The sequence below is a fragment of the Saimiri boliviensis genome, chromosome 8 (assembly GCF_048565385.1).
Source record: "Saimiri boliviensis isolate mSaiBol1 chromosome 8, mSaiBol1.pri, whole genome shotgun sequence".
In the NCBI taxonomy this organism is placed as follows: Eukaryota; Metazoa; Chordata; class Mammalia; order Primates; family Cebidae; genus Saimiri; species Saimiri boliviensis.
In genome coordinates this window covers 1,523,415-1,537,904 of record NC_133456.1, presented here as the reverse complement: position 1 = coordinate 1,537,904, position 14,490 = coordinate 1,523,415, and the positions used below count along the sequence as shown (strand labels likewise).

At 40.7% G+C, this 14,490-nt stretch overlaps 1 long non-coding RNA gene across 1 annotated transcript in view; it reads left to right on the top strand.

Moving 5' to 3' along the window:
* Positions 1-14,490, top strand: part of LOC141585312 (uncharacterized) — a 400,044-nt gene that overhangs the window by 102,926 nt on the left and 282,628 nt on the right. The gene's annotated exons all lie outside the window — the stretch shown is intronic.

The following is a 14,490-nucleotide window of genomic DNA, read 5'->3' as shown; positions in this document are numbered from 1 at the left end:
TAAATCTTTTCACTCTCTATCACAGACTCCATGAAATATGGAAGTGCAATAGAATGTTCAGATATGCCATTTCCAGGAGACCACTCATCTTTCAGAATGGTCTAGAGAGTAAACACTTCACTTCTTTACCCCAAGCTCACTTTAGTATTCCCACTTACTAGTGATGCAATAAAATCATACATTTTAAGGGGGGGACTGTAAAATCAAAAGCCATGTCTTTTTGCCTGTTCTCTCATTTTTTCAGATTCTAGAAAAAAATTATTCCTTCTTTGCTGACGGTTTATGTAGCTCTGGCTCCAACAAATTTTTGCTTGTTCTGAGATAAATGCAGAGAAAAGCATTGGGAGGTTGGGAACTGTCATTACAGACACAAGTTCTGATGCATAAATAGCCTCCTGCTTCTCAGGACAACATGCATAAAATGGAGAACATCATTCTACCTCTTATTAGGGTTATTCCTGGGGATCCATTCTCAGAAAAGGGCACTACCACCTACCTATGGGCATAAGCCCAGTACTTCAAATCATTCTCGACTCTCCTCTTTCCCTTGTCTCTCATGTTGGAATGATCTGTAAGACCTGTCAGCTTTGTCTTTAAAACAAATCCCTAAAATATTCACCTCTTACTGCCTCCACTAATTGTCCAATACTCCATCATTTCTCATTTGTTTGCTGCAACAGTCTCTTAAATGTTCTTCCTGTGGCCACTCTTGTATCCTGCATCCCACCTGAACTCTCACTTTCCACCCAGCAGCCATGTAGATTCATTACAGTTATACATCGGATCATGTCACCCCTCTTCCCCCAAATCTTTCAATGACACACCAAGTTCCCTTAGGCTAGAAATTTTATGTGAATCTCCAACTCCACTATACCATGTGCTTGTTTTCCTACAAGCACAGAGACCTTCTTGCTGATCCTGAAACACACCAAGCTTATTTCTCCCTAAGGACTTTGCATTTACAGTGCCTTTTGTCTAGACGATTATTCTTTCAAGTTTAAAAATCATTCCTAAATAAAATAGCTAAAGTGTTATTTCCTCAGAGAGGCCTTCCCTCTATAAAGTGGTTCCTTCTCCCTCTATGGCACACCTCTGTTCATTCTTTATGGCACTTGTCATCTGAAAAAATTTATTTATTTGTTTTCTTATTCAATATCCGTCTTTCCACTAGAGTGTGAGCACTTTTAGATAAGGAATTTTGCCTGCTTTGTTCTTTACTTTACAGAGTCTAAGATCATGGCTCAACTATTTGTTGAATGAATGAAGAATAGGTGGATAAATGAATGACAGATGGATGGATGGAAACAGGTGCCTGGGACTGTTGTCAACAAACATAAAGGGAGCAGCTCACAGGTGGCCAGTAGGATGCAGAGTATATTTAGGTTGTAACAGCCCCAGAACAAAGGTCAGCTCCTCAGATAGATTCCATTTCATCATTACTTCTGTTAATATTCTGGAAGCACTAGCTGCCTAAATCAAGAGCTCCATGAGTCATTTGTTTCCTTGAGAATCTGGGAACTTTATGGGATAGGCTTTAGAAATTGCTTCTTTCCAGCCAGACTGTCCAAATGCTTATGCTTTTCTTTCACAGTGGAGGGCACCCTTGGGGAAAATAGAATGTAATCCCTGGTCATGACGTTGAGGTAGGTCAAGTTTTAGGAAGTCCAGTGCAGCACTAAGTTGAAAACAGATGGTCCGAATACAAAAAAGATGGAGCTACTTGCATTACAACCACAATTGTGTGGTGGTGGTCTCTGGCCCACTAATCATAAATACATGTGTTTTTAGACACGTCCAGGGAGAGCTATGTCAGGGGCTCTCATTTAAAACATGGAAGTTGGAATTTGTTATCCAAGTGCATCTATGGTTAAACTGCTGGGTTGGTTGTGTTTTTCATTTGCCTTGACTTTAAGTGTTAACCTGGAGATACATCCATAATGTCTTTTTCTCCTGCCTTCTCATCAGAGCCACAGGCTCCTGGCATTTTGTTTTTATATAGGAAACCAGATTAAGTAAAACAGCTTCTTTCCATAAGATAAATCCTCCAGTGGCCAGTCTGGGGCAAGTCAGCTCCTCTTGGGCAACTACATACTCAATAGAACACTGTTGAAATTTCTTTTAATTGTATTTTTTTTTTCACAAATCCATTCCCAGAGCTTATAATACTCTTAAACGGTAAGCCAAGCAATTACAGTGGCAACTTTATTGAAACAATACCAGTGCTCCTTGAGAGAAGGATTAAACAGGGCTCACGACAGCCGTCTGGCAAAGTGCTTAGCTCACAAGAGGTTGCCCGGTGCCCAGGATCAACGGCTGAAAGAATGCTTTAGACGGAAGGCACTGAACGTCTTACTGATGCAGGTTTCAAGTAACCTTGCTGTAAGAGTTTGTAGCTTTATTCCATAGAAGCTCGTGTATTCTGTTTTAGGAGGTGCTAAACCAACTGCCACTTAACAAGTGTGAGCTTTACTGGTTTCTCTTTTTCTTAGTCTGTTGCTGGAGGGAGCATCTGGCATCTAGCAAGTCCTTGGGGTAGCAAAAATAAGACAATGTCCTGTTCTAATTTCATCTTAAAGAGGCTGCACGTGGGGTATGAGAAGACTAAGTGGTGGAAGGAAAAAGGGGTTGTTCTTTGTTAAGTTCAATGTACTTCATGATATTAATTCTGGCTTTATCTTTACTACTGGTGTGAACTTGGGCAAGTTACTTGAATTTCTGTATTCTCAGACTCCTTATCTGTAAACTGGGGACAATAAAAAGAAATAACTCTTAGGACTGTAATGAGGATTAACTGAGATAATGTGTGTAAAGCACACAGCAGAGGCCCGACACAAAGCAAGGACTACATGAAGGTTAGCTACTGTTACCCGAATTTTTATTACTCTTTTCTGCCTCGTTCATGTTGTACACATGTTTTCAACTTTGCAAAAGCCTTCCTTTCTCTACATTTGAGTCTCTCAAAGACTTGAGATGCCTTTGTGGCTCAAACGTAGAGAAAGAAAGAAATGTAGAGAAACAAAGACATGCCCATCAATGACAGACTGGACAGAGAAAATGTGGCACATACACACCATGGAATACTATGCAGCCATCAAAAACAATGAGTTCATGTCCTTTGTAGGGACATGGATGAACCTGGAAACCATCATTCTCAGCAAACTGACACAGAACAGAAAATCAAACACCGCATGTTCTCACTCATAGGCGGGTGTTGAACAATGAGAACACATGGACACAGGGAGGGGAGCATCACACACTGGGGTCTGTCGGGGGGAACTAGGGGAGGGACAGCGGGGGGTGGGGAGGTGGGGAGAGATAGCATGGGGAGAAATGCCAGATACAGGTGATGGGGAGGAAGGCGGCAAATCACACTGCCATGCGTGTAACTATGCAACAATCTTCACATGTACCCCAAAACCTAAAATGCAGTTATATGTATGAAAGTCTCAGACTTCAGATGCCTTTGTGTCCCAATTTTTCCAGTTTTCCTGAAACTGAAGGGTTTCCAAGGATGCAAGACATTCGGCAATATAACAATGAGAGACTTGGGCAAGCCATGGTGATAAGTCAGTCCACTTTTGGAAAGCTTCCCTGTCTGTCTAACTCCCAGTTTGGGATTTCTTCCTTAAACTAAGTCATCCTTCAGAAAACAGCCACTTCTGAGGCTTTTTCAAATTCATCTTGTTTGTGGAAAACCTTTAGCTCTTTCCCTTTATGTCATAGTCTCTGCAGATACGGGGCAGAAAAGGAAGTGCTGTGTTTCATACGCCAAGAGAAAGCCACATTTGTTAGGCATCCTCAGCTGCTAGGTTTTCAATTCAGGGCCTATAAATCATGAGCCCGGATGTCCGACAGTCTGGGAGGTGGACTGTGGAAAAGAATCATGATAAACTGAAATGACTTTTGCCATTGGCTTGGCCAGCACACCTTGCCAAGTGGTTTCCCCTCAATTTTAAACAAATCAGTGTTATAAAGGGAAATGTACTCCATATGTTGCTGATGCCTTTATCCTCAATTCACAAAAATGCCATCTTCTTAGAGAGGTAGAGTTTCCAGGAATTGTTTGGAATCTTTTTCCTCAAAGAAAGTACCACGTGAACAGTCACAAATAACTAAGTTTCTTTTCATGGTTGTTGGTAGGGATAATAACATCTGATTTTGGTTTCTGCCACAAATGGCCCCAAATGCTTTCTCGTGTAAGCTTTTAAAACTTTTCATTCCAAAGTATGACTTTATTGCTTTCCAAGGACTACAGGTTTTCTGTTTTGTTCACGTCCAAGTTTACCTGAATTTAATAGAGGTCAACAAAACCCTGAAAGGCCAAAGTATTTTTATTAGTGGAAAGAAAGTCACGAACCAAGAGTATTACTTCTGTTTACTTATAGCATCAAAATCCTTCAGCCTTAGTTTGGTAGTCGTAAGTTATCATTAGGAAGATAGAAAGGGAGAAAATATTATCTGTATGTTGCTCATTATTTTTCTAAAATCATTCTGTTAAAAAGAATCAAACTGCTTAGTTTGACCTTATCATTCTCTCTATCCCACATGCTTTCTACTCTGAAAGCAAAATTCACCTTTTCCTGTGATTGCATCAGTTTGCTGCTAATCTTTGATGTGATTCTGTTTGTCAATGGTCTGAGGACCAGATAGGCCTGAAATTATTTGTCACTTATCAGTGGGGGCCCCACTCCCACATCCCCCAGGTATTAGGTCACCTCCATTTGTTTGTCTGGTGAGAACTGGTTTCCTTTTCCAAGGCGGGAAGCCAGATTGGTTCAACACCAGAATAAGAACCTGGAACTGACATTGGTTTTGCAGATGTGCAAAAGAATCCCAGGAGTTTTGAAAAAGGAAAGGAGAGAAAGGGCTTTCAGAAGAGAAAAGAAAGAGTTTTCAGAAGGCTGAAAATAAAACAATTAATCATATGGTGACTATTACATTTGTTTCTATTAGTTACTTACTTTCTCTGTGTTCTCAGACTATAGTTCAATTCCCTTTTTATGTAACTAGTGAAAAAAGGTTATATTTTGGGGGGCTTTCTCTTGTTTGTTGTGTCTTCGAGTCTGAGGCTTACCAATTGTCTCCTTACTTCTAAACCAGAAAAGGGAGTGATTTCATATGTGAGACAATGAGGTGAAAAGGCAGAACTGACCACTGTGAAGATTAGCAATTGAAAAAAAAATTGAGAAAAGAGTCTTAGAATTGTCACAATAAATCGTTTATAGTGATAATTTTTTCAAGACCCTCCCCTCCATCATTTATAGTTTGGGAGCATATTTGCCTTCTGGTAACCAGGAAGAGTTCCAAAATAGTGGATTTCATCTCCTTTGGGTAAGGCTCTGGAGTGGAGCCAGAAATTCCATCAAGAAAATAAAGTATATTTTTTCTACCTCACATTTGCCTACTTCAAGATATTATGACTTAAAGCAGAAGCTTCCAAATTCCTAATAGCGCGGAGAGCATTGACCCTGGACTCATATAATCTGATTTTGGATGTTAACTTTACCACGTAGCCATTTGTGTGAATGTGGGCTAGCTATTTAATGTCTCTAGCCCTGTCTCACCTATGAAATAGGAATAATGATAATACTATTAATAACACACATGACTGGTCCATATGTTAGCACACCTCCGCCTGCCACAAACATTATTCTCACCAGTCAATAGACTGGCTGCTCCTCCTGACAGTAGCTGGATAAAACTCATGGAAGGTTCTTGAAAAACCTCTTTCTTTGTGCTCAAATTTCCACAGATTCAGTTCATTAAATGCTATTTGGAATTTTGCTTATGGGCCACTGGAAACTTAGTTTAACAACGTCCCTTTTATTTGTACATCACTGACATTCCTTAAAAGATACATAACTATTATTTTTCGGTATTGAACCCTCCCGTCGGTGCTTGGAGGGGGTGGAGACAGTGACTGGGCTTATCTTCTATGCACTGTGGTTTCTTTCTCTGTCACAACCTGTTCCTCCCCATGATGCCATTTCCTTTGTGGGCGGGGCAGAGAGAGAGACTATTTGGTGAGTAGCCCAGGCGAAAGTCTGGGAACTATCCCAGGTTCCACGGACAGTGTTGCTGCTTTGCTCTGGGATTCCCAGGTGATCTTTTTCTAGTTTAACATATAACCCAGAATTGTATTTCAGTGATACAGCCTTTTTAGTATAAGTGTGTGTGCACATACACATATACATGCATGTATACTTTTGACCAAATGCAGAGTTAAATGGCATTTGAATGAGTGTATGTTTTTAAAAATTTATACTGGCTATTTAAATAGCAAGTCTCGTTCTGAGGTTCCCCCCGCCCCTCCAAAAAAATAAAAAGCCTGATAACTAGGCTCTCCTCACACATGAGAAAAAGGGGGTTTGGCTCTTTAAAGGAATTTCCTTATGCGTCATATCTCTCTTTAGCTGTATCTTGATAGGAAAATTCTTTGCATCCAAAGCTTTGTTCTTAAAAACCTTTTAAAAAACATTACACCGAAACACTCATCTTTTGGGCAGAAATTAATTTTAATCGCTGGTAATGCCTCTGTTGCTATTCACAACATTTATGTGATCACGCAGGTCAAATAAAATAGATTTGGGGTCTGATTCAATATGGAGAGGCATGTGACATTCTTTGGGTACTAGTTTTTGGCTAAATTCCTCATAGAAACGTCTTTTAATTGCTTTATTTCCTTCTTTAAAAAGTAGAGTGAAATCCTGAAACAGGATTTCTTTTAAAAAATAGTTCTGCAAAATTTATTTGCTGCAATTTGGATCAATAAATATTTATTGAGCACCTACTGTAAGCCAAAGACTGCCAAGCTTTGAAACCCCAACTATGTCCCTGTGCTGAGAGAATTTATGTTCTGATGTAGAAGATAGACATTAAACAGGATGAGGGGTTGGCCAGGGACAAGGGAAGGGTAGAGTGTGAGACTGAACTCAGTATAAAGCAGATGTTCTCCAACTTTCATGTGTATATGAATCTTATGGGAGTTTGTTAAAATTCAGGTCCCTAGGGCCTGAGTAATTCTGATGCAGGTGGTCCACAGGCTACATTTGAGGAACCCTGATATAGTGGGTCAGGGAAGGCTGCCTTGACAGTGAACCAAGGTCAAAAGGGTGAGAAGGAGTTGCCTTTCTAACTGGTGGTTGGGGAAAGAGCCGTCTGGGCAGACAGAAGGAGCAACAGGGCCAAGGAGGCCAGAAGGGTAGATTGCATTCCTTGGTGGTGATGGTGGGGTGGAGGCAGGGGCCGGGGGGATGGGGTGCAGTGTGGAGGTAGGCAGGGGTGGTTGAGGGGGCGGGGTGTTATGCCTGCTTGTCTGGGGCAGAACCTTAGTTTTTGTTGCTTCCAGAAATTAGTCTAAGGAAGATGACATTTAGGGTTGCATTCTCAGGTGAGCATTTGGAAAGCAAGGCCTAGTTTTCCAGGAAATACTTCCTAATACCTAAAAGGAAAGAAAAAAAAATAGAAAATACGCATCCCGGGTCTAATTTCACCCTCAGACTATTCCCACTACTGGAAATGAAGTGGTTGGAAAATGGCTTTACAAGCAAAATTTGGTGTTATAATTAGAAAATTATCTCTTCCTAGAACATTTTGTGAAATTCTGCCGTGAGGTGTCAACAGGTCCTCATGGGGCCCTATCCAGCAGAGATCAACTAACATGTAAAATGCAACAGGGTTCCAAGAAAGCCACTGTAAAATCTTAAGTATGTGAAGGAGTTTGGTGTGCTTGCCAGTATGGTTTTTCCAAAAAAGAAAAATTCTTCAGAGATCAAAGAAGGGTGGAGTAAGTGGGCTCCAGCCTCGGGTGGAAGGTTTTATCATCAGAATAATTCAAGCTGGTGATTTTCTGGCAAGGCACACCAACAGGCCAAGTTAGAGAAGTGAGGGTCTTAGCTTTTGATGTGGGGCAAAGAGGAATGGAGACCCAGCAAGGAAGGAGAAATTGGAATTAGGGGCAGGCACTCTCCCTGCGTTATGTCTCTGGCCACAGTCTGTCTTGAGGCATCTGGCATCTTCTTCAGTTTCCAGTTCTAGGGCAGAACTCACTCGGCGCATGTACCCCTGGAGGCCTGCTCACCACATGAGCAGTGATGCCTTCAAGAAGTGGTTGGCGATGATACAGGGGTAGCACCATTTACACTGTGATTTTTCCTTAATCTTTTTTTTTTTTTTTTAATGATGGGGAAATCATGCTAAACCAAAGAAAAAAGAAATCAGACACCGTAGCCCCTGGAATGTGTGTTGTTGAAGGTTGAAGGATGAGGCAAAGAAGGTGCCGGATGGAGTTGACAGCTAAGAGGGGAGCTCTGGAGTGAGACTTTTAGGTCCCAATCCTGACTGTGCCACTTAGTGGCTGTGTGATTTAGAAGTGGTCACCTAACCTCTCCCTGCCTCGGTTTCTACATCTGGAAAAAAAAAAAAGAGTAACAGTATCTATCTCATGGGATTGTTGGTGGGATTACATGAATGAAACCGTAAGGCTCTTAGAACAGCATCTGCACATACTAGGTGAGTGCTCAATTAAGGTTAACTTATTTTATTAAACACATACATGGATAGAGATAGCAGGTGTTTAACCTTATTAATTTTCTTACTTGTTTTATTTATTTCATGTTTCTCTTACTAGGTAGCAGTTTCTCCGGTTTTGTCTCTGGAAGTGCCCCAAATTTGGCAGGGCCTGGGCCCAATCATGCAGACCCTCTGCCTTCCTTAAACTCTTATCTAAAGAATAGGCACCCAAACAAAAAGGAAGCAAGGGACAGCCCAGTGACCACTTCCAAAGCACAACTGCCATGCTCATCAGGGAGACAGCTGAACACCTGCACTCCTTCAGGGGTATGGCTAGTTGTAGGCAGAAGCAAGGCGGACAGTGGTTAGCTAACTGAGGGTTTGAAGCTCCTTGGTTTTACCGCTAATATGAAGCAGATAGCTCTTTAGTTGGGTGTGAAATCAAACCAACACCTGGTGCCCTCTGAGAGCTTGAAAGCCTGGTTATTCAGCCCAGAACGTGCTGTGCTGCCCCTTTTCTTAGACCAACACAGCTCTACCTTCTTCGTGTGTCAGCAGTTGTGGCGAGAAGTGGGTTAATTTACTGTGGTGTTTTGGTAACTGAACATGTTTCCCTTACCACAGGACCAGCTAGAGAGACCGGGGCCATACCTGTGGGTCTCACAACTGTACAGCATGTCATGATACATATTCAGGGTACCCTCTGTCACCATACTGCATTTCACTTTTCTGTCCTTAGTTCTCATGTAGCTCATCTTCTTCACTTATTTTTCATCTATTGTATCTTTATTTGTGTTATTGTAAGTTGATCCAGATCCCTTCAGAATAAGGAAAGCTAAACATTTGGAAACACCTACGTAAATCAATCCAAGGCACTGATCATTAAACTAGATTGGTGTAGCTCCTTTACTTACATCTAGCCCTCTTCCTGGGTGCTTTATGAGAAGGTTCCCTTTGCAGTGATTTCAAGAAAACCCAGTATTATTAATGAACAGCAAAGTTTGCATACTTTTCTTAAGTAGTTACTAAAATGTACCATTGAAGAGCTGCAAAGGACAGGGCTGAGTTAATTATTTAGAAATGATATGAAAATATGCACATCAACATGACTGAATTGATGTCATTGATGTTTTATAGTGAAGGCAGCTGACAAACTCTGGACTTACCAGTCCTAATGAGCCAAGGAGTCAGAACTGTTTATTATGATCAAAGATAAATGGCATTTGGTAACAACACAAGGCTATCACTCTGAAAACATGTTTAAAGCTTTGGAATTCTACTGCTGGAACTCTTTTTAGGGTTTGGCAGTGTTTCTCTGTTTTTCCTTGGGAGAACACCACATCAGATATGGTTAGCACCTTCTGTTTCGGAAAATAACTGAACGTCCAGTTCTCCTGCGCTGAGTTCTAGGTAAGGAATAAATAATAGAAAAAAATAAAAAATAAAAAAAACCACCCTGGGAACAAAGCTGGTTTTCATTGAGAAAATTTCCTCTGCTTTTAAAAATAAGATTATATTGGGAAAACAGAAGACCTGAACCGGAGACTAGCATCCTTTCCTACTGTCGAAAGTTCACACTGTCACTGTTTTTCTAGTACTAAGGAGGGCAGGCACAAACACAAATCTGTGTGGTCCTTTTTGTGGGGCGCACAGTGGAGTGGGTGAGGTTATGCGGAAGGTAAGGCGATGTTGCTCTTTCCTTTTCTAAAGTCTGGGTACAGGCTACATATTTTTCCTGGAACAGTAATTTATTGACCTGTCACTTAGTTCACTGTAGTTATAATTAAGGATCATACGACTTGGATCTTTTTCTTAACATATCTAAGATATTTATGAAAGTGTAGAATAAAAAGAGATACAAAAATGTAATGTATGCTAAGAAAAAAATGGACCTTTAGAAATAGGTATTATTAATTATTTATCATCATATTTGTTCTATGCTGGGAAAATGTTAAAGTTGGGTGAATTAAATTAATAAAATAACTATTTATCTTTTATTGTGTTCATTATGACTCCCCCCCTCCCAAATATTACACCTGTGGGTAGGAGTTTATTCATCCCCAAACAAAAGCAAAATCTCCCTACTTCTTAAAAATCAGTGAACTTTTGAGATCTTCTCATTTTAGGAACATGAACCACTTTTTTTTTGTGCTGACTGTTATGTAAATCAAGTGATCTGTCATGTATTAGAGTATTGTCAACCAGTATTATGATAGATATCTCTCTTGGAACCTTTTGAAAAATGGTAGCATGAGGCTTTCTCAGCATGCAAATAATTCAGGTACAAAGACAGGGAGAGAAAGAAATAAAATCAAGGGGTCTGCTGTCCCTTCTTCTGGATTCTAATGCTGTCTATATGTTAAGGCAACAGCAGCATTTAAGTTCTAATAGAGACAGAATACAAGGAACCTTTCTGTTTGCCACTGGGACAAGTTCTCAATGGCATAAATCAGTAGTTAGTAGCTCAGAACATAGATTGCCTATAGAAACTATGGAATCTGGACATTAGGCTGGCCCTCAGAGGCCTGCTTAATTCATAACAGAGGCTCTATAAGTCTGTTAAATGAATAAATGAACTTGTACATGATTCCCTAAGCTGGATGTACATCAGAACTCTCTGGAGATTCGAATGGAAACTGGGTTTTTGAATTAAATAACTCTGTCATTACCTTGTTTTGTGGGGGCTAGAAGGAGGATAATACACAGGCCAGAAGCAAAAACGGTGTAGAGAAAGTCATCATCCATTTCCGAGGGATACAGTAACACCTGTCAAAGCTGAAAGGTGCGTTTCTTGCTGGGCTCCCCTTCTGCCTTGCAAAGTGTTCCTTCCCAGTCTCCTGGTCATCCATCTAGTCCCTTCCTGCTGCCCTAAGCTGCCTGCTGGGTGCTTCCCCTAGGACTGCCACCCTGTTCATGGGATCCATGTTCCAAATTGCCTGGCTCAGCCTCTCCTCTCTGGAATCAGTTAACACTCCTGCTTAATCAGTGGCTCTCCAAGTGGGTGAAAGAAAGAAAAGCCCTCAGCACTTCTAGAGGTGTGTGTATGCACTTTACAAGGCTCAGATTGGTACTTTGAAAGTGTAATAATGTAAAGTAAAGTAACCCAGATTGTTCAGAGTCTGCAGGGCTTGGAGAATGAACCAAGCCGGCAGAAGGAGGGAGTGAGGACTCAGCAGGCCAGCACGGGCAGGAAGCTGACCCCAAGACTGCTCCAAAGACCTGGGGCTGCTGCTCTGTTGTTATGACCTACTCTCTTAATGTATTTTTTCTTTTTGATATAAAATGTATAAGCCCTGTCCTTCTGAAAAGGTTGTAAAATCTTTGAGTATAGGGAAATCCTACATGCAGCACCTCTTTTGCTTTCCCTTTAAAGGGTTAAGGCGCCGAATAGATTCCCTTGAGTTGAATTGAGTTCTTGGTTATCTGGTGGGGTTCATTCTATTCATTTAATTTTTAGACATAAAAAAGTGAACGAGAAAAAATAATTCTTAAAGTATAATTTTTGGTACATAATTATTTATGTATCTGTAGTTAACATTTTACCTAATATGTGTAAACAGTTTACATAATTGTGTAAAAAATACAGCTTTTTATTAATATTCAACATCTAATTTTAAGGGTTCTAAAATTGTGGCACATCATGAAAGAAGCTAATTTAATTATGTTGCTTCTTGTTCTAAGATAGTGTTGAGAAGATTTAATGATGACTTTCTCTTAGAACTTTTGGCAACCAGACATTTAATTAAAAAAAAAATTGTAGAAGAGAAGTGAGTAAAAAATATATGCATTGTGGAGAATTTCTTTATAAGTTTTAAATATTAGAGAAACACAAGTTGCCTAGGAGTGAGAGCTGTGAATCTTGAATGGGTAATATCAACAGAGATCACTGAAAGCAAACTTTGGTACTTTCCACATGCCTCTTAACTTTGTGCTGGGCAGGCCTGGCAAATAAATGTGCAGGGCCCTCCTCCAGGATTGCAGTTGCCACTTCTGGTAACTGAAACAAAGTCATTCTTAGATTCTACTCATAACTCCTGTATTACTGCCTTGCAATAGAATTTCTTCTTTTTAACGTGACACAGCCATGTGTTTCTGACTCATTGTCTACAAAGTGCAATATGGTCTGTGAAGTAATGGCAATAGAATGAGGAAAAATGATGCTGCTTCTTCCAATTAGGACAATCCCTAGTGGTCTCATTGCAGTGAGATTTGCCTCAGTTTCCCTTGCCTCTGCATTTAACATCGTTCTTGAGGAGGGGTAGAGCGTAGAGGTTAATAGCATGACCTCCGGAGCTGGCTGCCGGTGCCGTTCGCCTGGCCCTGCCACCTACCATCTGTGTGACTTCCCTGTCTCAGGTTTGTCACCTGTCAAATGGAAAACAGCACAAATCTCAAGGCTCCTGAGGTGTGAATCAGTTAACACAGCATCTGCATATGCTTCCTTAGGGTCTAAACGGAACGGAGCAGCCAGACTGATTTCTTTAAAACATGACTCAGATCACATCGCTTTTCTGCTCAACACTCTCAGTAGTTCCCTACCCCCGTTCATGTGAAAACCAAGGCCTTGCTGATGCATTATGAGGTCCTTCGTACTGAGGATTCCTGATGCCTCTCTGACTTCAGCTTCTACCGTCCTTCCCCCTTGCTTACTAAGCTCTAGGCTCACCAGAGCTAGAGCTCAAACACGCCAAGCATGTTCCCTGTTCAGGGTATCTGCATGGGCTTTTCTCTCCTCTTGAAATCCTTACAAGTCACTCCCTCATTTCATTTCCTTTAGGTCTTACCCTGAAGCCTTCCTTGACCATGTCTATAAAAAAGCAACTCCACCTAACAATACCTTCTCTTTAGCTTTCTGTGTTTTTCTCCATAGCACTCTACACTATCGAATACATTCTGCATATACTTATTTGCTTGGTATCTCTGACTTTTTTTTTTTTTTTTTTTTTTTGAGACGAAGTTTCGCTCTTGTTACCCAGGCTGGAGTGCAATGGCACGACCTTGGCTCACCGCAACCTCCGCCTCCTGGGCTCAGGCATGAGCTTCACGAAGGCTCAGCAGCTACAACAATGCCTCACCCATAGGAAGTACTGAATAAGCATTTGTTGCATAAATGAATGAATGGATACATGAATGAATAAGAGTACTTAGAATAGTACTTGACACACCTGACATCAGCTATCATTGTCATCATCATCATCATCATTGCTCACACGAATCGAAATCTCCCCTGTATTGCCCCTGGAATATTAGTAGTCAAAAACATGTTGATTCAGTTGGAAATGCGAATGATAACTTATCTTTATTCATGTTCTCTTTGGGCACTAGTCAATCCTTAGCTACAGTCACTAAATACTATATGAATTTTGCTGCTTATATATTATTGCATGACAATGATGGCTAAGACCTGGCTTAAGCAAAAGTGTGATGCAAGTTAACTTTGGCACACTTCATCTCTCTTTGCACTTGTCTTCTTTTTGTGGGCTTTCTGATACTCAGACCAAAGCTCTGTTTCTCCCGTTATGGGGAGAAATGTCTTATAGACAAACTCAGAGTTGTTTGTTAGTGACTTTAAGTATCATTTCTCAGGAATGTTTAAATTTCATGACAGGGCACTAGAGAGGGTAATGCTTAGCCTGAAGTTTAGAATATCTAAGAGTGCATGCTGTTGACGTATGGTAGTGCCAGGAAGCAGACAGCAGAAGCCTTTCTGTTGCCTTTGAAATAACATTATGAAGGAGACAACTTCTTAGGTTCATGCATAATTAGTGGCTTAGATGACCTCATTCTTCACCATAGGCTTCTGAACAACAGAAATATGAGAGGGCAGAGGACAGTAATTGGTCCCAATAATATCAAAGTGCTTTCTAATTATGCTTTTCATTCTTTCATGTAAAACTTGAAATAGTTTTCATGTTACAGCTATAGTGAAAAGAGCATGGGGTTGTGAATTAGAACTCCTGGCCCTGTCTCCAACTAAGA